Below are 26853 nucleotides of genomic sequence, written 5' to 3'. Positions count from 1 at the left end.
TCTCGCGCGGTCTCTCGCCTCCTCCATCCGGCGCCGTAAATCTGTGCGGTCGGCGCTCCACAGATATGAGTTAAAAAATTGGATGCCATTACCAGGCGCTATACTAAAAAATGACGCATGGCAGCGTCCGAAGAGCTCGCTAAGGCGCCGGAGTCATTGTTCTGCCCACTATTCGGCCGGAATCTCCGCCGGAGGCTAATACGGCAGCGTAAAAAAAAATGAAGGGAAACTGAAATTGGCATGTGTCGATGGGATGCCAGCTTCTAAAAACAAAGAGACCACTCTGTAACAGAGCTCTGGAAAGGTAGAAAAGAGCAAGCACCAGAAAACAGGTATCGCCGCTGCAGGCCAATCTCGCATGTACCAGCGTGGTGAAGAAAACACCGAAAATCCCCAGATCTCAGACGCTCACAAATGTGCGTGAAGAATACGTGACTGAAGAGTGAACTAATTTTGTTTCCAAACTGCTAGAGCATTTTGTCTCACAAGAAAGATAGAAAAACAATATAAATGTTGGAAGTCAAAAACCCTATAACCTATACCACTTTTCGGGGCTACAGGAGAAAAGTTCCGTTTCGATATGTGTCGGCCACCGCGGTTTCGGTGATTCGCGGCTATGCCAGCCATGCGTGCCCGCCTGGTTTCGCTTTGGCGCTACTTGGTATACAGGTGCGAAGTAGCATAGAATATCGAAGTGCTGCTCTAAGTAGTCAACGGGTGAAGTTCTTTCCTCGGAACGCACCTGCGGCGCTTTATTTGCTGACTTTTACCGCAGTTTACACTACGATAGGTGCGGGGTCGTATTGAATCGTCGGTTATCTGCTTTATCGGCCACAATTCAACGCCGTATTAGTAGCCATGATGAAAACTGCTGCTGCAGAAAAAGGCATGACACTGTGCTATCCTAGGTTGTCCTAAAAGCCGTGCCGAGTCACAGCACTGCAGTACGATTGCCGGTGGGTTGGTGTGTCACAGAGCGCAGCCAGATGAGCTGCGGTGGAACTACTTGGTTAAATCAATGCCGCTACGATAAGCAAAAGCCAGGGTATCTCTCTATGCGCTAGTATGTTCTCTGCAGTTTTCGTCCTGAAAACTTCTTGCTCAACCTTGAGTGAGTCCTCTGCACTGTCCCTGGAAGTTTCGTAGACTCCCCTGATACACGGTTCTATCTATACTACCGGTAACAATTGCACAGCGGCACTCACTGGAGCGCCACGACAGGCGCTATGTCGCAGTATTAAAGTACTGCTCGATATAATGCAGTAAAAACGTAATAATGGTAGCGACAACGCCCGGAAACAACGCCTGACCGTCTTTCTCCTTTTAGCAGATTTTCCGCCGGTGAACCCGTTTTTGAAGCTTCCGGATATCGTATCAGTGCAGGTGCCTACCGTGGTGACTTGCCAGCAAACCGTACGGAGCATAAGCGGCGTAGGCAGACCTAACATAAGCTGATCGCCTGGCGGCGTAGCCATTGGCCGTGCGGCATCGGCAACTGGCGCTTTCGTCAAGAAACGGACATATATAAGGATCGTTCACCAGCGTGCCGAACTGACTTGGTAGCAGCGACAACGCCCGGAAACAATTCCTGACCGTCTTTCTGCTCTTGTCGCAGGTGAGTGCCCTGTGTGCACTTTTAGTCGGCTGTTGTCTTGTCGCTGGAGGCAAGTGCGGGCAAATTTTGCTTTCCAAAATTTTTTTTTGTGTGTGTTGCATTGTTGCGTGGGTCACGCTGAAATGGATAAGAACTTGGTTGAACTTAAAGAAGAAATAAGGGCAGACTTTCAAAAGCTCAAAGATCAGCTCAGCCAAGAACTGAAACTGCCACGCGAGGCGTCTGAACGCGACCTTCGTACGGAAATGTGCGAAATACGGAACAAGCAGTGAACCACGGCCCAGAGTATGGAATATATGGATTCCACTACTGAGCAACTGAAAGCACGGTTAGATGCAGAAATTGCCAAAAACAGAGCACTGAAAACAGAAAACCAATAACTTCGAGCAAAATGTGAGCTACTCGAGAGCAGCGCAGATGAACGCGACAAGAGAATCGTTGGCTTCGAGCCATACTCAAGGAATGCAATCATTGAGATCAAAGGCATCGAAGTAAAGGAAAACGAAGACGTTCTAGATAGAGTCTCAAACATAGATGATGCCATTGAACTTCCCATCACTCCAGATGATGTCGAGGCTTGCTAACAAGTGCCGACTCGAAACAAAAATGAAACCAACATTATCGTTCAGTTTAAATCGTGCGCGAAGTGCGATGCAACTCTCCGAAAGGCCAAAAAAGCCAGGCTTACTTACGCTGACTTGGGATATGCCGACTTGGGATCCAGTTTCGGTTCCAGGCCAGTGTATGTGAATGAGCATCTGTGCCCGGCGCTCATGAAATTGCTTGGGGCGGCAAGCAAATGGAAAACTGAACACAGGTGGAAATGGGTTTGATCATTCAGTGGCAAAATCTACGCAAAACAGACAGAAAAATAAAGATCATACAGATAGCAGGAGAACGCGACCTTTCACTGATAACTAGCCCAGAAGCAGCTCAGAAGTAAAATAGTAGACGAGCAGTATGGAGTATCAAGCCTTTGTTCTACCCGAATCATTTCCAACCCCTTCCTCACAGAGCGTTTCTGTCCCACATATTAACACCCAATCAGCAACTAATAAGCAAGATGCCATTAGTAATCTTTTAAGCCATTTCATTTCAAATTCAATACTATATTGTTCAATGAAACTTGGTATTACGAAGGATGCAGCACATATATCATTGACGGATACAAGGGCTTTTTCTCTAAACCACTAGGACGGAGACGTGGCGGTTCTGCCATTTACACTGAAATCTCCACAAAATACCAACTTATGCCGGAATATAGCAAACAAACTGCGGATTATGAAATATTATCAATACGCAACAAAAATTAAATATTATCAGTTGTGTACCGCCCACCAAGCGGCAAAATTCTGTGCTTTCTGAACTTCTTTCAAGAGTTTTTGGAATAAGTCTCAGCAATGCAATTTCATCTTATGTGTTCTGGAGACTTTTACAAAGATGTGCTAGCAGAGTGTAACGCAGCTTTAGACTTTATTACTAGGCTGTCTTCAACTTGTTTGAAGAACATAATTTCTATGACCACTCGTATCACTTTCTCAACCGCGTCTGCACTAGATCTAATTATCACGAACATCGAAACGACTGTTCAGTATACCGGCACAGTCTCGTCTGATGTGAGTGATCATTGCCCTGCATTGATGCTTTATTCCAGACACACAAATGCCAAAAGATATTCATCTGCGGAAGTGTTCTCTTTTCAGTGCATTACACCCGATGCATTGCAATTTTAGCAGTGAGATAAACGCTTGTGACTGATCTTTTGTACTCGAAAAAACAAACGCGGCAGAGGCATATTCGCTTTGCTTCAAAACGCTTGCACGTATATACTCAAAGCACTTTCTCTTTAAAGCTGGTAAGCCATCGAAAAAAATATAAAAGCCGTGGCTGACAAGGTATAACGCGTGGATGATAAACCATAAAAACACTTTATACCGCGCTTTTTTGCACACGCGCACTGCAAGATTCACTTCAAAATTTCAAGAAATTCAGAACTAGACTCAATGCTGACCTAAGGAGAGCTAATTTTGCTTATTATCACCGGCTATTTTTCAATGGTTCAAATAAACACACTGCCTGGAATGTCATAAACTAAGTACTGGGCCGAGGTGGTTCACACTCCCACTCTGATAGCATCGTTGTTGATGGGCAGGAATACACTGGCCAGTCGCTCGCTGATTACTTTAACCAACACTTCGTCAGTATAGATCATACAATACACCCCGCGACACAGAAACCGGATATACCCTTCAACACAATTGACGGCTTTTTCCTGGAACCAACTGACACAATGGAAGTGTACACAGCATCCAGACAGCTAAATAACTCTGCTCCTTTAGACTGCGACAACTTACAAATCAAGCCCAGAAAAAAAAGGTTTGAGATTTCATTCTGCCTGTACTTGTGCAAAATTTTATTTTATTTTTTGAAACTGGAATTCTTCTGGATGAAATGAAGCGATCCAGAATCTCTTTCATCTACAAAGGTGGTGAGAGAAACACCCCAACTAATTACAAACCAATAAGTATTATTCCGGTTTATCGAAAGGAGCAGAAAAAAATATGTTCGCTTGTCTTTTAAAGTACGTATTCTACAGGCAGAAATGTTTTCTGCATAGGATTACATGGCTTTAGAGCCGGAAGTTTTACGAAAACTGCACTACTCACAATTAAGGAATTTGTTCTGGATAATATTGAGAAAAATTACTTTAAACTTGGCCACTTTGTAGATTTCAGAAAAGCATTTGATTGTCTAAACCACAACATCCTCATAACTGAACTATCCCGGTATAGAATTCGCGGAACACCTCTCGAACTAATGAAGTCGTATTTAATGAACAGAACACAAGTGGTATGTATGGGAAAGCAACAATCGTTTTCTGCAGTTAGCAAGGGTGTACCACAAGGAAGCCTCTTAGGACCTCTCTTGTTTAATATTTTTTTATTAATGACATTTTCCTCATTAGTAGGTCACCAAAATTTGTCAGATACCCCGATAACTGTTCCATACTTACGGCTGGTCCGGATGCAGACGTGTTAATTGGGTAATGTTCCTAATACATGTAAAAAATCTCCGCAGTAGCTGGAGTGGTCTCCCTTCTCCCTTTGCCGCACGTTCCTTCCAACACGCGTTAAGCTCCAAATATACCATGCCTTATTTGCTTCACATATCAGCTATTGTAATCTTGTCTGGAGCACCACAGCCAATGCAAACAAACAAAAAGTTTTTACAATCCTAAAAAGAAATATACGATAGATCGGGAATCATCAACAGTTAGCACATTCCGACCTGTTTTTACAACCTATAAGGTCATTCCTGTCTTTTCATTATACGATTTCCGGATTTTGCGGACACACTTCTCTTTGACTAATTCATTTCGTGACTTTCTAGTTGCTGCCGCTTCACTACAACGCCACGAACCAGTCGTATCTACAGTAAACACAGAAAACTGGCACGTTCCTAGTTTCCGGACAAAATATAAGAACCAGTCATTGAAACATAACCTCCCCTCACTGCTAAGCAAGCATAAATTTGACGCTAAGCCCTCAAGAAACTACTTGCGGGAGCAATTTCTAAACGCTCAGTAAAAGCTTAAATGCCTGTCCATCTTTCAATCACATTGTGCGTGTGTTTTTTTATCAAATACTGACGTCCATTGCATGATTACGGCTCCTACGATAGTTCGTTTTTGATGACGTATTATGTCCAGTATGCGATATTTTCTATAGAGAGTCAGTTTTTTTTTTTTGTATACACTAGCCGTGTTTTCCTTGTTTATAAGAGTGCATATACCATTGTTTTTTTTTGTTGTCGTATAGCAATCATGTATTTACACTGCTCTACCTTGTTATGATTTCTTGGGCATTGTCAAGCTGCCCCGAGAAGCTTTTTGCCCAAGAGTTGCAACCATGTATGTATGTGGTGAAATAAGTGGATCGAATTGAATTGAATTGAAGCTAAAACAACGAAAGTCAGAACACCAACATTCCGATAATATGACATATCGGCTAGATTTTCTTTGTTATGTGTTAGTCTCAATCAAAAAATTTTTCAGAATGCGCGCTTTGATATAAATGTCCCTTTAATGAGAATGTGTTTTTAATTATAATCTGAGCTGGAATAATCACGTCGACATGATGATGAATAAGCTGTCAGAGGTTGTCGGTATTTTCATTCGATTGAGATACTTCATGCCGAAGAGTACTAAGGAGATGTTCGTTAGTGCGCTGCTTTCTTCTGTTGTAAATGATTGTTTTTTTAGTGTGGGGCCCTACGTCTTTCACAAATATTAACCGTTTGTATCTCCTTCGAAAGAAAGCTGTACGAAATGTTATGAATGCTCCTCGGCTAGGACATACTGAACCGATATTCAATGAACTTCGAATCATCCGCTTACCACAGCTGTGTGAAACTTTACTTCTACGGCGTTTTAAATCCAGTGTTAATAAAAATAATTGACCTATGATAAAGCTATCACGTTTACAATGCAAAGAGCCAAAGTACTGAGCACGAGCGGCACTCAAATGGTATGTACCGAGGATGCGAACAAATAACGGCTATCAAATGCTGAGCTACGCCTTCCGACATCAATTAAATAAGGAGTCCGAATTGATGTGCAGCTAATGCCAAATCTGTTATTTTCTTCCTTTTTTGTACTTTCAAAGTTTTATGATGTTGTGTACCACTGCAAGGCCTCTGTGGGGTGCGTCGACCTCGTCAAGCCTTCCACTGGCTTTTGGTCGTACGCACCCAACATCGACGTGATCTTGAATAAACATGATTCTGATTCTGAAAATGACTTACCGCGCGGGACCCCAAGATGACCAGTGATGATTGGAGGTATCTAGTTAAATGCGTTTTTGGATACATTTTCTGTGCCCACTGCGTTATAAACGAAATCAGGTGTGGTCAGTAAGCTCAGTTCGCGTCCAGGCGGGAAGTGTGTGCGATGATTTTTTTTATTACTGCTAGTAATTAAGACAGAATTTTGAATCGGTAAGCAATAGCTGCATCCAGGTTTTAAACGTAGCTTTCGCGCACTTTAGGCCGAACATCAGTAAAGGCAGAGGAAAATACATGTGGCTATCTAATGCTGCACGGGCCTCCACGGAAGCGAACACACCGCTCGGCGGCGTCATTTCGCGGGTGCTGGGCTGCATAACCATTGCTACGAGGACTAACATTGCAGAATTTTAAAATGTCAATACACAGCAGTCTCAACTCATCTTTCGTGACGATGGCTGCTCGACGGTTGCCGCGCCGGAAGCTTAATTCGCTTGCTGGCAACACAGCCGACTCATTGGCGCTCGGATAATCCAGGGAATGAGGTCGCTGCAATACAGGCCGGAGTTTTTCTGGTGAACATAGTTGCCGGGGTAGGAAAAGGGATCCATGGCAAGGATAGCGCAAACGAAATTAGGCTGCTAAAATATGCCTGCAAAATATGGCCGGCCGTAGGTTTAATTTCAGCTGATCCTGGACCGCGCCGATCGCACCTAGAAAGCATGGAGTCCGTGGTTACGCCATTTTTTGCATATTACGTAAACTGGTAGTGGCTAGTTTGTAATCAGAGGGGTGAAAAAACAAGTGGTATGCTTTGAAAGTAGTTAAATCCACTACACGTGCGAAGGAATGTGTTTAGACTGGTTGGTTCATGGTTTTGCTTTGCTGGGTAGGTGGCACGTCTGGCGACGATATTAGAATCAGGTTAAGCTCTCATCGAGGTTAGGCTGATTTGATCTGTTCACGCTGCAGATGGAAGTTCATGAAGACGACAATGTGCAATGCACAGTGCGGGAGTGTGTTGCAGTTTAACACGAGGCGTGGTCGACTGGGGCAGAAAAAAATAGGGGCAATACCATAGTGCCCTCGTGCAGTAGTAGCCAACAAAGCTGATCCGTTCGCGCCGCCGCGAGTTGTTCGAAATGCAATCGCAGTAATATTTCTTTGATTTCAGAAAGCATGGGCTCTTGCTGTGCTAGGTTTTGCCGACGAAACCTTGAAAGTAAAGCTTCACGCAAACTCATTGAGTCGATTAGACGTCGTGAAGTAGTGCGCTCACACAAAACACTTTTTGGCCTTCGAATCCAGATCTCTCAGAATAGATTCGTTTTTGCTGCTTACAAGCGACGACAGACATGAAATGAGAAAGTTTCAGATTTTGATGACAAAAAAAAATTTGATAGAGTTGTCCCTAATGTTACTTTAAAGAGCGTCGAATTCTACTCACCATTCGTGAGTTCTTGCAAGATAAAGATGGTTCCCTTCGTTATTTTAAGAAAGGCAATCTGCAAGACTTTTTTCAAGAACCTGTGACCTATGTTCCGCTGAAAATTAGCTTCGAGTATGGTTAAAAAAATTAAGTTCTTTTCTCTCAGTAGCCGCCTACAAACAAGAAACGGAGAAATTATGCTTTCGAAAGTGCTACCTTCACTACTTCTTGGTAAAATAAAAGGTCCCTGTCCACTCTTTTTAAGAGCTATTTCTATAGTGATAGACTGAGCAAAAATACAAGCCGCATAAGGTCAGACCAGTCAGCCGCTTCTTGCTAACACAAAATTTATAGCGCCCTATGTTGAATAGAATGCTTTATTCAGAATGTGCAGAAATTTGACGTCGGAACTGTCATCCGCTGCAAAGGACTAAATGCTTCTCGCAGGCAATTGCTCATTCGCAATGAGCATCAGCTTTCTGTCACTTTCTGTCATGCAGCGTGCGGAGAAAAATCGTAGCCTGAATAATTAAAATCACAAATCCTGAGGACATTGCTCCAGGTCAAGGTAAAGCTAAGGTCGCCGTTCAAAGTTGGTGAGCTATTAAAATCCACAAGTACACGGTAGTCGCAGACGCTTGTCAGGACGCCTGTCAACGACCTCACAAAAGATATACGAAGAGCATAATCTGGGCTCCAGTGACGTGCCTTGCGAAACGACACTTTAAAAGAGTACTGCCGGTAAATTCCTCCTGAATAGTTGCGAAAACCAGTAATTTAAGGAGGAAAGCCTGTCGGTTCTCTCGGCCGCTTTATTGGTGGCAAAATTCAAAAACTATCTCTCTGGAATAATCCACGCAAGAGCAATGTAGCCCCGAAAAACGTGCCATTGGCCAAGAATTCGATTCTTATGATGTCCGTAATTGCAGTCGCAGGACTTCAGGCATGCGACGGCGGCTTTACTCTGAATGTCGCAAGAAAGAAACTTGCCTGGGTCGATATTTCTTTGAGGCAGATTATGTTTCCACGCAGCCCACATTTCTAAGTTCTCACCGACGTGGAAACCATTCATAAAGATAGAAGGAAAGGTACCCGTTCGGCCCTTGCACGATGTGACCGCTCTTAGAAATTCTACCTTATTTCGTGCCATAATCCACGCACAACGGCAATGGCGTCGTAATCCGCTTTGTCCCTGTTGAGCTACGAGAGCGCTAGACTTGACGAGGGAAAGCGACTAATAGGCTGGTAGACATGTCCTGTACTCCAAGGAAAATTGCGTGAAGTCAGGCGTCAGTCTTGATAACCACAGCAGTCTGGATCAACGAAGGCAGGGCAACTCGTAAAGGCGGAAACAAGCTCTGCGGAGAGGCTCATTTTGTTTACGACCAGCATCATCCAAGCGAGCACAGCCAGGCTTTAGCTTATTCGACCGGCAAATTGGGGCTAGTGTGGGATGACTGTGAAAGGGGAGAAAAGCTATTAGGTCTTAAGCTTTCCTTCATTCCATCCTGTGCGATACGTTAGGGGCAGGTAGAAGACTGCACACTTGTAAACAGGCCTTGCGCACTCTCTTGAAGTGATTTCAAGAGCAAATCAAAAATAAAGACGAGACACACATTTCGAACAGACTAGCTTAAAGAAATTAAGCCACAGAAACATAAGCCACTCAAATATAAAGTTAGGAAAGGAAGGTAGAGATTTTTTGCTCAGAAACAATCGCCTACTCCCTGTGTTGTCAAAACCACCCAACGGGATCTTAAGGGCGTGCTTGCGCTCTAGACCACAAAATGAAGTTTCATCAAGAGCTCGTTATATTCACAACGCCCATAATTTAGGGGTTATGTGCTGAATGATCACGAAGCAAAGAGTTTTTAGCTTAAAGGAATATAGACAACAAATTTTTGTGGCATGTTTTCTTCTCTACAATGATACAGAAGACACTACTATGCATGAATCATGATGTGGTAATCTCCTACGACCGATGCGGTCGTAGGCGAATACCACATGGGTAGGAGGCATCGGTCAGTTAGGTTGGTTCCCCTGCATGCCACTGGTGTCGAGTAAAAATTTTAAAATGGGGGCTAGCCCAGCCAGCAGGTGTCTATGGCCTCGCAGCCGACCGATCTCCACTCGCGAAAAGAGATCGCGAAACCTCTGTCAGGAGAAGCGCTATTTGCACGACCTGGCGGGCCGTTCGATATGTCGCATGTTCCGGTGAACGGAAGTTCGACTAACGCGAGTAGTGCTGTACTTTTGCATGGGATTTGCCATGGTATGAAATGATGATACGAAATAAAAATAATTGGACTTATTCTCGCTTGGTAAATACAAGATCAACTGTATAAGATAGCACGTCCCACCTCAAATCGAAAGCGGGCATTAATGGGCCTCAAAAAAGCACAAACTATGCGGTGGTTGAATTGCCGACAGAAAAGACGGATGTTGCAAATACAAACCGTAACAGCTAAATGATGCAGTAAAAAATCATAGGCGCATCGTCTACCTTTAACTTCCTGCGTTATTAGCAAGTTCAGCCATAGACAATGTAAAGCTTTTTCTTGATACACTTTGAAGGTGGACTTTAAATACAGTCGTCGTTGGTCTCACTTGTGACAGGCAAGGTAAGTTCCTTAAGACACTACATCATATCACCCCTTTATTCACATTTCCTGGAAGGATTAAACTGACCGACGTATGATGTCAATCGGAACAACAGCATAGCTCTTTGGTCCTTAGGAAAACAACGTCCACATTCCCCAGCCGCCATTACCGTGGCTGGCGTTGCTGCGTTGCGCTAACGCGGTGCTGCTATCACCCGTCCGCACCTTTGGTCGCAGGTGGCAACATTAAAGGGATTGCGTCCGCGTTCACGAGCGCTCCGTGATTCCAGACTAGTAAGATACCCATGACCTATCTCCTAACTTATTCACACCGATGTGAGCTCTAAAGTTAGCACCAGAAGCTTTCTGGTCAGATTCCCAGAGACATGACCGCGCGTCGGAACAGCGGTGATTAGCCGAAACTGTCGCTATCGCCTTGAGCTATCTCCCTGTCCTACAAAACGATCTTTCTATGCTTTGTTTTGCCTTTGCGTCAAGCTGGACATCGACACTTAAGCTTCCTGTTTTGAATACACCTTAAGGCGCTGGCGTATATTCAACCGCAAAAGTTTACAAGATCCGTGTCTGCTCGCGAGCAAATTTACTACAGCGCCTCGTGACTTAGTCGCCTGACGTAGGTGCCAGCGACTGAAGCATGCACGTCCTCTCATATGTGCACATATTTCAGGCGACTGGGCTGAGTGATAGCACACGAATATTTTTGTTTCTCCCGAAACGCCAATTCCACAAGCTGTTTCTTGCTACTCTATACGTGTGGTATGTTCAGTGTGTGTTAAAATTTTGGCCCGAAACGAAACTGGAACGAAAGAAATTTTATAGGTCACAGTGCATGAAGTAGAGAGCGTGATCAATGAGGACGGGGTCTGACCTCCAACAGTGGAAGACAGCGCAACAAGTCAAATCTCAGACAAGGTTAATTAATACACAAAGTATTAGTTCAATTTCTAAGGTTAATGCCTAAGATGGAGCAGATTTGAAATAAGTAGTGATTAGTAACTGTTAAGTTATTACTCACATACAACAATTTATTACAAAGCAATTACTCCCTTATTAGAAATCTATTGCTCATTGAGGATTTTCCCTAAATATTGGACTAACACTCTTCCCACTTATAGTAGAGCGATTCGTTCTCGTACTACCTGCTACTAACCGTCCAGGCTAGCTCAGTTGGTGCAGCGACTGGCTCGGACAGGCGGTGGTGCCAATTCGATAGCTGAGACAACGCGAATTTTTCTTCAACTACGAAGTTTCAGTGAAAGCTGTATAACTTTCTTTATTAGCCGTATACGGCTGCGCTCAGGTGGATGCCAATGAGTGATCACTGCGTTATCACAACACATGAGGCCGTGTCAGCGTCACGAATAGGCTTTGGGCAATGTTGCATGCTTTGTTAACTTTTGAAGTCTTCATAAGCGCGGCATCATTATAGCCGCTCCAATCGCTTGCACAAAACGACCTCACATGAAGGAGAAAAGACCAGAAGCTGTTGCAGCGAAAACAACCCCTCGTTGGTCAACCGATCAACCGAAATCGTCTACTTCTATTCAGCCGCCTACACACTGTATAACGTGGCCTACAATGAGCGCTCTGATTGCCAATTTGTCAGTGAGTGCCAGCAGCTGTCCTACGATGAACTGGTAACGCTGCACGCGCAGCAGTGTGCTGTGCGCGGAGGTGGAAGAAATCTTCGATCTTCTGGCTACAATGAAGAGGGCTGCGAGTGCGCGGTGTAAGATCACGAGGAAACGCAAATTCCTGCTCTTATTTTCAGCACACAGATAACACTCTCAAAAGTTTCGCTCAGCTGCTAATACGAGCTCTTAACTCCCAGGCATGTCTGTTTCGAAGCAGTGAAAATGGCTCATATTGCGTACCGCATCCTTTTACCCGCACACTTGGATGACATGCTCAATTGACCGCAGGTAGACGCCTAATTTTCGGCAGAGTTACTGTGGCAACAACGTCAAAATGAATGATAACAGCAAAGCGGTTTACCTTCAAGAATGCCCCTCATATTGATATCAAAATCAAAGCATCCTATGCCGGCGTAAATGATTTGTTTGGTCATGCGCGGAACTTCAAACTCAGATCTATGTCTTTTTAGGCTGGCTACAAGAAATGAGAGCTTTTGTTCCAAATGGTTTGCAATGGGTTTTCTTTTGTCCATTTCCTTCTAGATTTGTGATCGTCGAGACAGTCGTGAAACGACGCACTCTTATTGGATTCGGTTAGATCTGCTGCAGAGATAGGCGCATGAAGATTTTTTGCCGGGGCATACGGCGCCGATGTCGCAGTGCGCGTAGAATGTCATAACAGATTATTATACTGGTGAGCACGAGTTCTGCGGTGATATGATACTGGCGGACCTGGGAGGATGCACAGGTGGGGGCGAGTGGAGAAGCACGATAACTTTCGCTCTCTGTTCGTACTAGGCTAGGGCAAGAGGGCTGCTTGATTAAGAGCCGACACTTCAAAATTAAGATGGTGTCTATTGTTTAATGCTTCCGTAATAACTGGTGCCCGGCGTCGCTACTCCCTGAAATATATTTTGCTGTCGTCCTCCAGGTGAGTAAAATACAGTTGTAAATTTCTAATTATCCGCCATTATTGCACTGTTATCGTCTTGTTTTGTTTTTATGATACGTGTGTAGAGCCAACTGAATTAGAGTTGCTTCTTCCAGTCACTGCTAATTCTTTGTGCTCACTGGAAAACACGGCCACGTCTCTCTAGGTAATTCCCATAAGTTCTCACTGCATCCTTCCCTCGCACTCCGCTGATAAGGTTTTCTGTTTCTTGTTATCCGTTCTGAACATTCTAACCATGCAGCAGTGGCGATTTCTGCTTGGCTCATTTATCAAGTTTAATTTGTTTTAAAGCATCCTGAAATATCGTTTGCTCGATAACTCATGCTGCTCTGATCTTGTGCCTTGAATTTGATATCATGAATTTAATTTCCATCTCTCGGTGCACACGCTGTTTTTAGACTCATTTATAGCCCGTTTAGTTGCTCTATATTTTCGGTATCAATGGTTTATTACATTTACGAAGTGGTTTTAAGGACATTTTTAGAATGTAGAGTACCATTCTGCACAGATTTAGTGAATACGTGTTCATTAGGCAACCACAAGAACGCAGTGTGAAAGTCAAGTCAAGTTTATTTTTCTTTTCGTCGAAAAGAAAGGGGCCAGGACTAAAAGCTGTGAATGACAGCTTGACAAGGCCCTGGCCCCCTACAATAATTGGCAGAGCAACAGCTAGGAGAAAGATCAGTTTGCATTATTTTATACATCGAAGAGTTTCATATTATTACTTTCGTCCGTATGAAAATAAGACATACAGTAAAGCACAAAAACAGAAAATTAGACACATCCTAAAACCACAATCTTAAAATTAGAATACATCATGATAACATTCTAGATACAAAGCAACACTAGGTTCACAACAGTGTTTCACGGCAAAAAAGACAAATTCGGCGATTAGACTCATATACTGGATCGAATCCAGTTGCATGCAACTTATTCAGTAGTTTTGGTACAGTGTAGCATAATGATTGAGTGTATGAATACGTGCGAGGCACTGAAACAAGATATTTTTCTTTGTGTCGGGTTGGTCGGTCTCGGATATTTTCTTTTAATTCTGCAAGGTTTACGAGAATACTTACATTAGATTTTATGAAATATTTATAAGCTACGATTATCTTGTAATCAAAAAAGGAGAACACAGAGAGGACATTTTACTTCAAGAAAAGCTCTTTGGTTGGATGACGGTAAGACACACCCGCAACATACCGTAATGCTCTTTTCTGCAACAAGTGTAATTTGGATAAGTTGGTTACCCCTGTGGTGCACCAGACTAAGCTGCAGTACTGTAAGAGCGGTAGCACAAGCGCGTTATATAACAAGAGTTTTATTTTAGAAGGCAGCAAGTATCTTGTTCGGGCGATGGCGCCAACTGCTGATGCAACTTTTGAATGCAAGTAATCTATGTGGTCGTTCCATGTAAGGTGCCTTGAAAAGACCACTCCGAGTACTTTCACAGAGTTCATAATTTCAACTTTTTCTGTTCCTAATCGTACGCTCAAGATATCTGGTAATTCCTTCCCTTTTGTAATGTATAGGACTGCTTTTGTTTTGCTTGTGTTTACTTTTAAGTGGTTTGCTTTGACCCAAGAATCCAAGTCCAGAAGCGCCATATTTGCTCGCTCCTCTACATCTGCTTGCGTACTTCCGGTAACGAAAATGGTGGTGTCGTCCGCATAGGAATTAAACTTTACGTCCTGAGTGCAGTGCACCATATTATTAATATAAATAAGGAAGAGTAGCGGTCCGAGTATCCTTCCCTGTGGCACGCCGGCATGAACGGATTACAATGAAGATTTAATATTATTTATTTTGACATATTTTGTCCTGTTGCTAAGGTATGATGTAAGAAGCGCATGTGGTGTTCTACGAACGCCGTATCTGTGCAATTTTGAAAGAAGGATAGTGTGATTGACAAGATCAAATGCCTTTGAAAAATCGACATAGATGCCCAGTACCATACGTTTTTTGGTGAATGCTTCAATGATAAATTCTTTTTGCGTTAAAAATGCTGTTTCTGTTGATCGATGCTTCCTGAAACCATGTTGATAATCGAGCAGAAGATTATTCCGCGATAAAAACGATACAATTTTGGTGTGTAGTATTTTTTCCATACCTTTAGAAAATACTGGTAGTATCGAGATTGGGCGATAGTTGACGAAAAGACTACGATCTCCATATTTAAATATAGGAACCACACGTGCAGTCTGCATTGCTTGGGGAAATACGCCCGTGGACAAAATCAAGTTATATGTAAAAGTAATGACTGGACAAATTACGTCAAGAACGTGCTTCACAGGATGTACCTGCATACCACATAATCCTTGGATTTACTATTTTTGATGGAATTGATACAAAGACATACTTCTGTGCAGTCCGTCGGAGAAAAGAACAGTGAATGGCATTTAGCAGTCTGACAGAGAAAGCGTTCAGCATGGGATGCATTGTTTGCACCGGAGTAATCACTGTGATCGGCCTGCTGTACGAAAAAACTATTTAAGGCGTCAGCTAATTGGCTGCCATTTAGCCGTTTCCCTTCATGTATAAGTGTACCGGGTATAACTCCTTGAGTGCCAGAATGCATTAGTGAGTTCAGGTTTCGCCAGAGTACATCAGAACGTTTTATGGTCTCATCGGAAAATATGTCTGCAAAATAGGCATTCTTTGCTGCACGTAGTCTAGACGTAAGCTTATTTCGGTACGCTTTAAATTCGCAAAAGGCATGCGTATCTTTGTCTTTTACAAACATTGCATAGAGGCCATTTATTTTTATGTTTAATCGAATCTAGTAATTCCCGCGTTAGCCAAGGCTTCCGAGCATTTTTCGGTTTTCTTCTTGGACGTAATGGAAAATGTGTATCGTACAGTGCTTTGAAGAGGTCAATGAATTTGCAGTATGCTGTGTCACTATCTTGAGTTGCGTAGACAGGGTTCCAGTCCTGCTTACTAACGGAAATACGAAACGAATCAAGTGTAGCAGGGGTAATTTTTCGTAAGAATTTTATTTTTCTGGTTTTATTAGCTACGACATAAGATTTTCGAACCGACATTACTATTCCAAATTGGTCACTGAGGCCAGTGCATACAGTATTTGCAGTCGTTAAATCTGTATTAATATTTGTGATAAATATATCTAGTAATGAGGAACTATCTGGAGTGACACGAGTGGGTTCTGAAATGGCATTCCAAAAGCCATTTGCATCCATAATATCACAGAATTTTTTCTGTGTTCGTCCGTAAAAGCATATTCAAATTTATATCGCCCCCTAAATAAAGATCTTACTTATTGTCTGTCACATAACCAAATATATCCTCCAAAAAATTAAAAAATATCTTGAAATCACCGGAGGGCGGCCGGTATACGACGCAAAAAAGATTTATTTCAGAGCGCAAAGTAAGTACCTCGTAGTCTGGAGTAACCGCACAAAATTCAGATACTTCTTCGCAGGTTATGTTTTCTTTGGCTAAAATGGAGACGCCACCGCCTCGCTTATCTGAACGATATCGAAAAAATGACTGGTAACCAGGCAGATTGAACACGTGTGATTCTTGGGTGTACCATGTTTCTGTGAGCATGATCACAGAAAATACTATGCCGAACATTTATTTATTTTTTTTTTATTTTCAATACTGCAGGCCCCTTTACGGGGCCCTAGCAGGTGGGCATACACAACAGTTACAATGAGGCAAGAACTACATCACACAACACAAGGAAATTTCAAAATGCGGCAAGAACACATGCAAAGATAAATCTGGTAGAACAGTGGTTCATTTGCCTACCTGAGGACAAACTATGTACAATCGGCTCCAGACAAGGTTACCATATGAAGTGATCAAACACGGCTAACAGTGAACAACATGCACGTAGAAGCGAAAAAAAAAAAAACCTTGGCGCTCAAGACAATATACGTATATGTTGGAAACAATAATAATACTGAAGGATAGCGGACAATTGAACCCAGGAAAACAAACTATGACTACGCAAGGGGTGATGCACTGATTAAGACGACAAGAAAGAACGGATGTGAAACGAATTATCAATACCCAGAGGCCCATGTGCATCACTGAGAGCGTTACTCTGCGGCAATACCGGCCTCGAGCCTTGTAGCGAACGTTGTTAAGGTCGGCGCATGAGTAATCGAGGCATCCAGTTTGTTCCATTCTCGGATGGCTACAGGAAAAAATGAATGTTTAAGTGCATCTGTGCGATAGGAATAATCAGTTAGAGTGAGCGCATGTTTGTGTCGTGTCGGTCGAGTCTGGGACGGGCAAATATATTTTGACACATTGATGTTATAATCGTTATGCAACAGTTGGTACAAAAATTTTAAACGCGCGTGCTTTGCTCTCATTGATAGCGTCGGGAGTCCTGAAATAGCTGCAAGGTTCGATGGGGAGTCAGTACGCTTATATTTGTTATGGATGAACCGTAGTGCCTTTCTTTGTATTTTTTCTAGTTTTGCTATGTTAGTGGTTGTTTGCGGAAACCAAACAGTGTGAGCGTACTCTAAAATAGGTCTTATGAAAGTTTTGTATGCTAGGAGTTTAGTAGATGCTGGTGCGAGTCGGATGCATCTTCTCAAAAAAAACAGTTTTCGTAAGGCTGCCGATGTTACATTAGCGATGTGTACGTCCCATCTAAAGTCAGCGGTTAGTGTAACACCAAGATACTTATGCTGGGAGACTTTCATGAGTGGCGTACCGTGAATGCTGTAAGGGAAAGGTGAGGATACTTTTTTCCTGGTTACTGTCATGCACACTGATTTTTTAGAATTGACGGTCATCTGCCATCTATCACACCAATCCACCACAGCATCAAGTGACTGGGAAAGCGCAATGTGGTCTTCCGGACTTCCTATTTTCCTGTAGATGATGCAGTCGTCTGCAAATAGCTTAATGTTACATTTAATCTGAGTGGTTATATCGTTAATATAGATAAGGAAGAGAAGTGGGCCAAGAACGGAGCCTTGCGGAACTCCCGAAGTGACCGCGGTTATTTTAGAAGGCATATTTTGAAAGATTACAAATTGAGAACGGTTAGATAGAAACTCTTTGATCCAACCCAGAACTTCCCCCCGCCCGATCATGCACTGCAGCTTTGCGATTAGTTTGTTATGGCACACGCAATCAAACGCTTTGGAAAAATCTAGTAGTAATATATCAGTTTGACTGCAGGTATCGATGCTGAGGGCCAAGTCATGAACGACTTCGATTAACTGAGTGATAGTCGACAGCCCTCGGCGGAAACCATGCTGGTCAGGTGATATCAACTTATTATGCTCTAGAAAATCTGTTAGATGTTTTGAGATTATGTGTTCGAAAACTTTACATGCTGTGCTAGTCAGTGAAATGGGCCTGAAGTTTGATGCACTACTGATATCTCCTCCTTTATGGATCGGAATGATTTTCGCCAGCTTCCAGTCATCCGGTAGTTTTGACACAGCAAGTGATTTGCGGAATATTTTGCCGAGATATTTGCTGCACCATTCGGCGTATCTTTTCAAAAATGCATTGGGTATGTTATCAGGCCCGCTGGCTTTCTTCGTATCGATGTTCAAGAGAAGATTGAAAATTCCGTCATCAGTTATGTTTATTTCTCTGATATCTGAAGTTCGGGTGGTTGCCATCTGGGGAATAACGCCATTATCGGTGGTAAATACGGACTGAAAAAAGTCATTAAAGTAATTAGCCTTCGCACTGTTTTCCTCTGGTGTCTGTTCGTGTCCTGCTGTGTTTCTATTGCGGAAGTGGTTCCAGAACCTGTGTGGGCTATAAGTAAGGAAGTCAGGCAGCGTAACACTAAAGTAGTATTGCTTTGATTTCATCATTTTATCCTTGAAGATTTCAACTGCACTGGCTAATTTTTGTGTTCTGTCGGGGTTAGTACCTTTGGACTGAATAGAGCGACGCAGCCTTTTCACTTTGCGTTTTGCATGAATGACCTCTCGCGTGATCCACGGGTTCTTTGTTTTAACGCGCTTGTTTTTTGAGGGGACATATCTGCATATACAGAAAAAAATGATTTCCTTGAACTGGAGGCAGAGGGAGTTTACATCTGAGCTTGCTTCAGATGCTGCTTCGGCAAACATCTGAAACTCGTGTGCAAGATGTGTTGTTATACTAGCGTCGTCGGCTCTATTAAAATTACTGTCGATTGGGAGGAGCGGGTTGTTATTAGAATATTGAGTGGTAACTCGCAGACTGGTATACTGTGATCAGAAATTCCGTCGATTATGTCAAGCTTAGTCTGGTGTGTTGGGAAGTTCTCGCTTACTAGTATTAAATCGAGAATGCTTTTTGCTGTGCCTAGTATGCGAGTTGGACGGGAGACTGTTTGATATAGATTAAAATTCAGCATTAAATCAATGAGTGCATCTGAGGCCGGATCAGTATGGTGCAAGGTACCCCAGTCAATATCCGGAAGGTTAAAATCGCCCATGATGATTAGTCTAGAGTTCCGTACGTGCACTTGCATATAATCGTGTACAGCACTCAAGCAATCATGTCCGGAAGAGGGGCTCCGATAAACACATCCCACGACAATGCTGACGCCATCACATAGAATCTTGCAAAACACTGCCTCTGCTCCCGGGATGTCCGGCAGAGGGATAAAGGAAAAGTGGTTCTTTATCAATAACGCAACGCCACCACCCCGGGAAAGCCTATCTTTACGCATCACTGAGTAGTTCGGAGGGAAGATTTCTTGACTACCAATATCACTCGAGAGCCACGTTTCTGTGACAGCCACAATATCTGGATCTTGGTCAATGAGGACAAATATCGAGTTGCTCTACTTTATTCACTACACTTCTGGCATTTATGTTCAATAATTTTATTTTTTTGAATGTGCTCTTCGACGCGTCATTCGGGAGCTGGAGACGTTGTCGTTTTGGCTTTCTGGGGTAGTTGCTTTGTCGTTTTTTTCCCAAACGGCACTTTCACTGCGTTTTCACTGTCCCAGACAAATGCTTGACCATTAATGTACAATTTATTAAAGGAAAGGGACACTTTGTCGCATGTCAAGTACAAGCATCAGTTCGTCTTCCTTATTTGCAAAAGAGCGCACATTTTGGTGAAAAACGCATAATGCCGGGTATTTGAATTTTACTGTAGTTTTAAAATCACATGGTTGAAGAACCATTTGAAAGAAAGAAGTCTAAAGTACGACTTCCACTACGACTAAACCAACTTTGTCAGGTCATCAATGTGCTCGACACAGACGACTGACGAGGCATCTGCTTTTCGGGCATATATTTTCCCATGCCGCATCCACAAATACTTCCTGCCAACTGCTTTTCGCTTCTTGTTTGCTGCGCCAAACAGCCGTTTTGTTGACGGGGAAAGGTGCTCATTCACAAAGATGGGGACATTTGGTTTGAGGTTTAAGACCTCTGACGTAAGGTTTTGTTTCTTCGCCTTTAAAGGCGTCGCGCTTTCCCCTGCGCGTAAACTGGACGACAATGTTAGGAGCACTAGTGTTACCGGCTGTTCGGACTCGGTGGCATGCCTCAATGTCAGTAATTTCAAGAGGAACACCAATAACTACGCCAAGTTTCTTGGTGATTTCAAGAATGCTTTTATCCGCAGTTTGCGGCACGGCCGAGATTTCAACGTTGAAACATCGGGGGTGCTGTTCATTTTGGCCAAGACAAATTTCATGATCTTTTAACTGTGAGCGCAGGGCTTCACGTTCCTCCTGCAAACTAGTGACACATTTTTTGAGCTCTTATTTTCTTCTTCAACGGTCTTAACTGAGGTTTCATTTCTTCATAGCTTTGATTTATGTATGTCAAGCTGCTCTTAATTTTTCAGATATCTTTTCTTAGTTCCCGCTCGAATCCTTCTTTGAATTCTTTGAATTCTTGCTTTAGTTCATGCTTGAAATCTTCAAACAGTTTCACAAGTTCCGTCAACATTTCGGACAATTGTGCTCAAGTGGTATTCCAAGGGTTTACAGTTTACGTGGCAATACCCAGAGGCAAGCAAAAGAAAGCTGGATTTCAACTCAGACGATATAATACATCAAGGAAAAATTTGCATGTGGCAGCAGCAATGTTGCGGATACGTTTAAAGTAATATGACAGCCAGAAAAATCCAGCAACTAACCTGTAATACACGGGAAAAGGTGCTTAGCGAAGTGTTCGCTCCGCCACTGCTGCCGCCAATGCGATGTCTTGCTTCCGTTGAGGAAATATATAGCCCTTGTAGCTGTTGACGTCACGGGTAGCCGTTATCTTTGAAGATATTTCAGCCAGGTACAGGTGCACTCCACTGCTGTGGGCAGGCTTTCAGCAAAAAACGGGTACAAGTGGCGGAGAGGCGTCGGCGGACGTCAGTGGAAAATTTAGCGGACGTTCCAGAACGGGCGCGTTCATCCAAGTTTTTACTTTCTGCTGTTGGCACCTGGATACCTCTGGAGGTCTGGCACCTCTTTCCTTTGATCTCATGTTTAGAACACTATGTTGTAGCTCTACGCCAAGCAAGGGGTGATTGCTTCAGGGCGGAATGCGTGGTGTGTGCTTTGTGCGGAAACTAGAATAAAAAAAGCAAAGTTCGATTACGAGTGCATTTGAAACTTGGATTTATCATAGAATTGAGGAGAAGAACAAGATACATGCATGAATGAAACAGAAAAGTCCCAGTTTAGCATACATATATCTCATGCTGTTCGCAACTGGTAATTTGACGATTCAATCCTGTCATCAAATTTTTGTGCTCCGGACGGATGGCTTTCTATCAAGGCCCGCTTGAGCGATATTGCAGGCTGAAATATTAGGTGAGTATCGCTGCTAATTTATATATTACAATTACGTTCTACAAAAAAGAAAACTTGGAATGGTTTTTACAAAAATTTAGTATAGCATTCTGTGCAGCTTGTAGTAAAAAAATCACGCTTTTAAGTGCCTAATTTTCACTACGTTCCATGAGTTCTAATAAGCATACAGAATGTGCATTCATTTACGCCAGATTTTGCTGATATTAAATGCTACGATTTGATATATCCCTCTAGTATAGATTCACGGTCATAATTTACACTTTTGTGTTTCATTCTATATGGGTTTCTTACTCGATTTGACTATTTTAAATTTATCGTTCCTTTAGTAGGTTTATCAGGGACAGATTTCTTCTTTTCCTTCTCAGCGGCGGTATTTATCAAGTGTAGATGCAAATAAAATAATACAAGTATTTATAAATTGTATGATTTTCGTGGAACAACATGTTACCACTACACCTCGACAGCACCTATCTTGATCATCAGCAGAATTCCTTTGAAAGCCTGTATTTCAATCGCATGTCTCTTGCAAACTAATTTTTGTTGATAGTAAATGTTGCACACAAAAAAATAAACAAGAGGCTCCATCCAATATCATTGTTCAGTGTACCTGAATAAGAAAAAATCGAACAAAAATTTGCGTTTACCTTTTCCCGAGCATCTCTTTTGAAAATCTCGCAAAGCCACAAAGCTGCTAATTTCGGTGCCTTTTTCCCGTTACCAATGAAATCATCCGCTGAATAACAGAGAAATGAGTGGTTTCTATGTCCGGAGAACGTTCTAATCGACACACAAGAAGTGCAATGTTCTGAGCCCTGTGAGTGCAACCCGAGGTTGGCACACTTGCTGAATTAATATAACCGCTTAAACGTACGCCGACAGTTACAAGGAACAAAACCAGGCGCTCAATGACGACAAAGCTTCTTTACAGAAAGGATGAATTACGAGACGATATCAAGCTAGCCTTAAGAATGTACTCACATAAAACACAGTGTAACATGGAGGAGAAAATTTATGTAGGAAACGTCACCTACTCGTTATGTAAACAGAACTGACGTTCACAAGCAGATATCGATGACTGTCTTCAGCAGTTACCATTTTTGCTTCGGACAAAAATACTTCCATTTGCTTCCGAGAAACCTTCTCGCGATGATGACACGGAATGTTGTGACTGAAAAGATCTGCCCACAACTTGCACGGTTTTGCCTAAGCAGACGCATACCAATAGGCTGCACTTCAAAGCTCGCGAATGTGCTTTCTGGGCCATATGTTTGCACTTCGTCGAGTTTTTCTGACATAAATTACGCTGCGAGAAAATAGAAATTCGAAGAAAATTCAGCGCTTTTACCTGGAGGTCAATAAACAGCACATAAATTAGCCATCCGAGCTTGTTTGTACTTAAATAAACACCTCTTCAGCAGACTGCAGTTTGTAATTGATGACCTCTGAAGTGTTTCTTTCTTGTGAAAAGCATGGTGTCATTTCCTTTTCAACGTGGCCGGCAGAAGCTGTATTGGTCGTAACTGGAGAGAAGCTACGTCCATGTTAACGTCACACACCAGTACAGTGTTTTGCTTTTGAAGTTTTTTCAGCCCCAAAAATTCATCGAGGCTGTTACTAAGAGGTGGAAAAGAACACAAAGTAAATTTATCAGACCATGTTTTTCTTATATAGACAAGCTTCAGCAGTGTTCAATTTGCCATCGACGACCTCTGACGTGTTTCCTTATTATCGAAACCATAGTGTCATCTCCTTTCGACGTGCTCTACATAAGCTGTATTGATCACAACTTTTTACCCAACAAATGCTACATTCTGGATTTTCTGGATAAGCTTCGCAGAAAACCATGATATGCGGACGACTATTTTCTCCTGGTTTCTGCAACAGTAAGCAATTCCAACACTGTTACAAAATACGGGTATTTATCTTTATCAGACTAAATCCTAATGTACACCGCGGGTTATCGCTTAAGAAGTTTTCCACATCTGCATCCCAGTCCAGAAACGAAGGAAACCTCGTAAACATAACAAGGTGATGGTTCGGGCTAGTGGGTATGCGTTATGATCCATAGCGCACCAACAAAACAGGGGACAAACACAAGCGCTAATAGCGCTTTAGCGCTTGTGTTTGTCCCCTGTTTTGTTGCTGCGCTATGGATCATAACTCGTAAACATTGCGCCTTTACGAGGTTGGCCTCCTACTCCACTTTAGTTACTGTTGGTCCTTCACTCTTCTTGACAAGCACAGATGCATTTTTTGTCCAGAGAAACTCGTATCCATTCTTTTCAGTTGCTTCCTTTGAAAAACAAAAAAAAGTTGTTTTAGACTTTTCGTGAGATTCACATTATTGGCTTACGGGAGTTTAACGTCTCAAAGCGAAGTGACTCAGGCTATGAGGCACGCCGTTGTGAAGGGCTCCAGGAATTTCCACCATCTGGGGTTCTTTAATGTTCACTGACAACACACAGTACACGGGCCTCCAGAATTTCGTCTCCATACAAATATTCGACCGTCGCGGCCAGAATCCAGCCCGCGCCTATCAGCTCAGCAGCCGAGCACCTTAACCACTTAGCCAACGCGGCGGCACCGGATTCTCTTTATTGTATACGTGATCTCAAAGCATGCCGTAAGGCTTTCTCATCCAGATAACTTGTAGCCATACAGACCAACCAAACAAGGATTCGCGCCTCATTTCCATTTTTCTTTTGTTCTATGGGCTGTTTTGAACGGGATCAACACCGGCGAATAAAGCGAAGATTCATCGACCGGCAGGAATAAAAGCGAAAATTCAACGACCGGAATGACCACGCAGAAGCGGCAATTTCGATAGATCGTTGACCCACGAGGACCCCTGCGAAAAAAAGATGCCTCCCGGGAAAGCAGCCGCTGGAATCTTTCCCACTCACACGAAGAGCGGGAGATTACCTTCCCTTTGTCTGCAGTTCCTCGCAAGACGCTACCGACGGTGTACAGTCGAAGGGGGAAGCGGGCCGTGATTGACAGCTTCAGACGAAGTAGCAGCGGACCTCCGAATCCTCCACGGGGCTTTGCGGGCTATGTGGCGACTCTTCCGACCTGTGTCTCGTGTGGTGAAAGAGGCGGAGCCTAAGTGTATTTAACGAGCCTCCTGAGTAGGAACAGTGGCTCTGGGCCTTAGCAAGAAGGCTCATCCAGTGGATCTGGGCCTTGGTGAGCAGGCTCATCCGGTCGCTCGACGCTATGAACTTTAATTTCTTGACTGTTCTTTCTTGCGTAAATTATGTAAATAAATTTCCCTAAGTGCCAGTAAACCTGTTTGTGTCTTCATTCCCCAAATGTCAGCTTCCATCCTTCCTCATCCCTTCTCCGCCCAAACAATGCTGCCCTGCATCGAACCAACCGGCCATGCTACCCGGTTTATAACAGTGCTAATAACGGTTTGGTTATCTGGCACACACATAGATAAGATCTTTCAGGTAGGTTTTTTAGAACTGCAAGATGTTTTCTTTGTCTCCCGCACGAAGTTGGTATTGGTATTTTTATTGTATTTTTTTCACTACTCGTCATTACATCTAGAAGTATGCAACCCTTTGAGGTCTTTTCCTGTCAGCAAGCACTGCTTCCAAAAAAAGAAATCTTTCTGAATTTTACCTGTCAGCTCAAGCTATTTACTCTTTGCATAATACCGCCATACTTGTCTAACAGCACACAAAGAACCCTTACTACATCCTTCGACGATTCAGTGGATGCATAAATTGTCTAGTTTTTTTCTGCTGTTACGGTTTGCATGTTCATTCTCTTTTCCGTGGACTGCACTTTGCCATTGAGAGCCGTGAGTACTTCTAACAATTTCTTTATATTTTAAGACCTGTAGAATTGATTCCTGCCTGTGTTATTGTTTTATCGCATGCTTCTTTCCTTATTTTTGGCAATATGGCCCGCTCGTTTGCTTTTGCAGTGCACGAATGACACCAAAGCTCTAATCTTGCTTTACGTCATTCCCTAGAGTGCACTTTTTGCTACGCCAGAACACTTCCCGTAATAATGAGTATTCACGCTGCCAGAAATAAAATATCACAATCAATTAGTCTTGAGATCAGGTTTCCAAGCACAAAAACCACTCCGGCAAAGATATATGGGCTATCACGAATTAGCTACTCGGCAGTTCGACGGTAAAAACGTACCATTTTCTAAATGTTCACGTAGGTGTCTCACCTAGCAAAATAGCGAAGACCGTCATGAATACATGCCGCGCACCATTTGACTGCGTTGGGACGTTTCCTGCTCGTTGCTTATGTAGTGCCGGTATTGGTGACGAATGCGGGCCGTCAGGAAATGATTAGGATCTACGGAGAGTGCATGGCATGAAACACTTGTTGATGATACTGAAGCGTAGGTAACTTCGGCAGCAGGCCGCAGTTTCTCGGCTTAGCAAAAGGGCGCAGTCTGTTGTGAATACATGCCGCGCACCATTAAGCTGCGTGTGAGCATCTTTTGCACTGTTGTATTAGTCATTCAAGGCGCTTAACTAGGTTGTTCAAGACACTGAAACAGCCGGAACAAAATTAAGACGACCGAAAAAATCAAGCGCCAGTACCAACAAACTTGTTCGCTTCCCTTGGGCCTCTTTGTTTCTGCGCTGTCTCCTTAGCATTAAATAAAGAAGTCTCAAGCATGCTCGAAAATGCATGACTGAGAAGACATTGGAAAATTTTCAAGTTAAGTCCTAATGGGTTCCGTCTGAACTCTTAGTAATATTAGTTCCGTTGAAGGATTCCTGACAGAAATGCGAACTATTAACCGCCAAAATACACGGTTGGCCTCTTGCAAACATAAGAACCGTTAAAAAACGACAGACTAAGGTAAGCTTAGCTTTGATTGAATAGTACAAGAGAAGACGCCCAACCGGCCAGTGAGATGCCCAAACGGGCCTGTCAGGCTCCCAGGCACCGCAGTATTTCACCAGACAGTATTTATTGTATGTACAAAAGAATTCGTAAAAATCTATTTTTGTTGCCTAATTGCAGGCGTACTTGGCCATAGATTGCGGGTATTATTTCCTTTGCAGTATTTT

Source organism: Amblyomma americanum, chromosome 1, assembly GCF_052857255.1.
Source record: "Amblyomma americanum isolate KBUSLIRL-KWMA chromosome 1, ASM5285725v1, whole genome shotgun sequence".
NCBI lineage: Eukaryota > Metazoa > Arthropoda > Arachnida > Ixodida > Ixodidae > Amblyomma > Amblyomma americanum.
The sequence above is the reverse complement of the archived record's forward strand: the minus strand, read 5'-3'. Positions refer to the sequence as shown.